The 3,856-nt window shown below is 55.7% G+C and overlaps 1 pseudogene; it reads right to left on the bottom strand.

Annotated features, from left to right (window-relative positions):
* Window positions 1-1,288: 1,288 nt before the first annotated feature.
* Window positions 1,289-3,481, bottom strand: LOC128626592 (histone acetyltransferase p300-like; annotated as a pseudogene).
* Window positions 3,482-3,856: the final 375 nt, after the last annotated feature.

Raw genomic sequence — 3,856 nt, 5'->3', positions numbered from 1 at the left:
TTGCTTCACAGGCCCGCGCTCTAATCCACGGAGCTACACCAGCCAGGGCAGAAGTGTGTCTTCTTGATGTAGTTTCCCCCTTTATCATTATAAAAGGTCCATCTTTGTCTCTTGCTGTCTTTTTTTTTATCTGGTCTTGAGGAGGGGACTTTATGAACTGGACCCCACAGGCAAAGCTAAATGGCGGGGAGTGCACCAAACGACAAAGTTCCTGCACAGCGGAGAAAACTGCCCGCAGAACAGAAAGGCGGCCACTCGAATGGGAGAAGGTATTTGCAAACAGCAGCTCATCCACCCCGTCAGAAGAGAAGAAGCACTGCCGTGGGGTCAGGCGGAAAAGGGCAGGAACCGCATGATTTCGCTCTCGTGTGAGACATCAAACTACGTGCGGCAAGTGAACAAACAAGAAAAACAAAAACTACTCACAGACACAGACGACAGTATGAATGATTACTAGCAGGAAGGGGAGGGTTGGTGGGAGGCTCAACGGCAACGGGAGACAAATATATGGCGACGAAAGAAGATTTGACTTTGGGAGTGAACCCCCGGGGCAACATACAGATGACAGATCGTGGAATTGTACACTTCAGTTTAATTCAACAACAAGATTTAAAAATGATGTGGTGAGAAGATACCGAGACAAGAGAAAAATGTTCTCTTCGACACCCGGCCTCTTTGTAACAGTTGAAACAGGGACAGAAACACACAGAACTCGGAGATACCCAGTACAACCCTCCCCCAGGGCACGGCATCTGAGCAGATCCAGTCACGCGGAGGCTAACGGGGTATAAATTAATAGACTAAGTGAACAATGGACATCGGCGTATTTCGTCGCCCTTCATTATCTCCATGTCGAAGCTGGAAAGCTAAAATAGAAAGTCGAAAGACCTCATTAAAAAAAAAAAACCAGACCAATGGAAACTCTCATACATGGGAATTATAGCCACTCTGGACAATAGTGTGCCGGTTTTTTAAAAAAATAATAAACATACACTTAACATGAAAAAAAAGACCTATAGTTTTTATTAGCCATTGTGTTAGAGTAACAAAAAGTCAAGAACACTTCTGAAAAAATTAAAAGGAACTACCAGTCGACCTATAAACAGCGCACAACATTGAAGCTAAGAATGTATCATCTACGGAACAAACTACAAAGACGAATATATTCTACTGCAGGGTTGAGTCAGCAAATGAAACAGGAAAATGTAATAATGGAATGGGCACACGAACAGGCAAAACTGACTAGAATGAGTAAAAAAATTATTTCGAAAAAAAATAATCATACAAGCTACGGGAGGTGCGAGGCAGGGGCCTGCGGGTGACGTCCCAGACCTTGGCCTCCTCCCAGGTACACCTGGGCCACACACAAGGGGGAGGAAAGGCTGGTGGTGACCAGACACGGCAAGAACATACACTTCACGTTCTGTCGCCTGCAATTCTTCTCCCATGGCTGCTTTAAACCTCAAACAACTGCTGCACGGTTCTTATGCATTCCAAGGAAACTTGTCTTTTCGGCTAAGGAAGACTTTTAAAAAATTGCTTTCAGTACAAAACAGTGTTACTGAGGGAAAAATCACTGTTTGCCCCCAAAATGCTACAAGGAGTCTGTAGTGTATGTGCTCTTGCGAGCTCTGTGAGAGATTTGAACTCGAGTCCGTGTTGTCCCAGGCGCTGAGTCCCGGGTCCCAGCCACGCCTGGATTGCCAGTGAGCTGAGAAAGCATCGCGTTCTGGTCCAGGCTGGCAACATGCCCTCATTCCACGGGGTTGGCCTGGGCAGCTACGAGCCCTGGATGCGGAGAACCGGTCTGTGCGTGGAGAAGGCTGAGGCCGCGTCCTTGGGGAAGAAGGGCTGGGGTGCAGGGGCTCAGACTGCGGCCACCGCGGATGGAGAAGGGACCAGCTGGGGAGAGCGCACTTGACTGGAGAGACAAGAAGGGATCTGCTGGCCTTGTAGGTGTGGGGACTGAGCCCAATTTGGGAGCATACGCTGTTGGGGGCTCATGGGGTTGGGGCCGAGCAGGGGACCCCATCTGTGGCTGAAGGAGTCGCTGCTGTTAGACCTGCAGACTGGCTCCTGCCTTGGCCCCCAAGGCCTGGGGGCGTGGGCCCGGCTGTGCCAGGCTCCCCGGCTGCACCTGTTGTATGTGAGGCTGCCACCACGGCGGGGCAGAGCAGCTCACTGCCCGGGGCGGCTGGAACCGGCTGCGGTTGCCCACCTGCTGCCCCCTCAGTTGTCGTCTCTCAGTGTCTCGGAACTGTGCAGGCATGGTGTCCTGGTTCATGTTCGTCCACTGAGCCTGGGGGCTCATCCCTCCCATGGGCGTCTGCAGCTGCAGCTGCGGTTGCGGCTGGGGCAGGCCAGCCCTCTGGACGCCCAGCTGCGAGGGCTTCCTGTTCTGCATGGCCAGGTTGGCGTGGACCCCAAGCTGACCTGGCAGGGCAGGGGGCTGCAGCCTTGGCTGGCTCTGGGGCCTGCCCGGCTGCCCAGGGAGGGCGTGGCTGTTTGAGTTGGCATACTTGGCAGCCCGATGTCTGATGAATATGGCCAGCAGCTGGGGGTTGGCAAGAAGCTCATCGAGCACCTGTTGCTGCTGGAGAGGAGAGTAGGGAGCCCTGAGAGTCCGCAAAAGGTTGTATAAGGACTGGGGAGACACCGAGCCTGGTTTGAGTTGGGGAGCCCCGCCCTGGCCCTGGCCCTGCTCGGGGGCTGTGATCCAGGACTGACCATGTCGGGCCACTGCCGTCCCCGTCGGCCCTGCCATCCCGGCCTGTGGCTGCTGGGGCTGAGGCAATCCCCACTGGGCCCATGGCTGGTGCTGCTGCATCCCAGGGGGCCCCATCCTTGGCTCCAGGTGCCCACGGGGACCTCTGGCCATGGGAGGGGGGTTCACACCCAGGGGGGCTATTGGAGTCATCTGGGGCACCTGGAGCCTTTGAAAAGCCTGTGCATGTGCCATCTGGGGCTGGGGCTCCTGATGGACGTGCCCTGCCGCTTCCACCGCTGCAGGTAGGAGCCCTGGAAATTGCGGTTCAGCAGCCTGCAGCGGGGCTGGAGCAGCAGGGGTCGGGGAGGGCGGGCCCGGTTGCTGCCCGGCCGCGCCAGCCCGCCGCGGGCTGCTGGCTGGCCTCCTAGAGAGCATCTGGGCCTGCTGGAGCCTTTCCTTGATGTGCGGGCACAGCAGCACGGGGCATGCGTGCTCCTGGCAGAGCTTGGCGTGGTAGCAGCAGAGGGCGACGAGCTGCTTGCAGACGGGGCACCCTCTGCTGGTCTTCCAGGTGCAGCGCTTGCTGTGCTGCACCAGGCGTTTTAGCTTCTGGCACGGGGCCAGGGCGCAGCTGGCGCGCCGGCAATGGCAGGCGTGGGCCAGCCACTGGGTGCAGCGCAGGATGCTGCGGCGGTGAGGCTCTCCGGGGCTCAGGGCGGGCGCCGCCTGCTGGTGGCCGCCTTCATCGTCGCGGCCCAGACCTAGTTTCTCCATGGTGGGGCCATAGCTCGGGGAGTTGCAGCGGGCGGGACGCGCGGGGCGCGGACAAAGCCGTCCTGTCCGGGTGGGCTTTTCAGGGACGTCCGAATCCTTAAAGACACCCAGAGAAAATAACAATCAGGAACAGAGACAAAAGAATCTATCAGGATCAAGCCAAAGCAGATAATTGCAGCGGGAAAAGCAATTATCACAGTAGCAGGTAAGCAAAGTTAAGGTAGGACGAATTGAGTGGGGTCAAGTAGAGATGAAAATGGTTAACATGAATCAGAAGCTCATACTGTTGCTACTCTGAGTAGCAAATAACAGGGAACCAAGTCCCATCAAACAAATGCTGTTACAAAAACAAGGGTCTTTGACACAGTCACCACT

The sequence above is a fragment of the Artibeus jamaicensis genome, unplaced genomic scaffold, assembly GCF_021234435.1.
Source record: "Artibeus jamaicensis isolate MK-2021 breed Jamaican fruit bat unplaced genomic scaffold, CSHL_Jam_final scaffold_804, whole genome shotgun sequence".
Classification (NCBI taxonomy): domain Eukaryota; kingdom Metazoa; phylum Chordata; class Mammalia; order Chiroptera; family Phyllostomidae; genus Artibeus; species Artibeus jamaicensis.
Note: the sequence above shows the minus strand (reverse complement) of the source record. Positions and strands in the feature narration are given on the sequence as shown.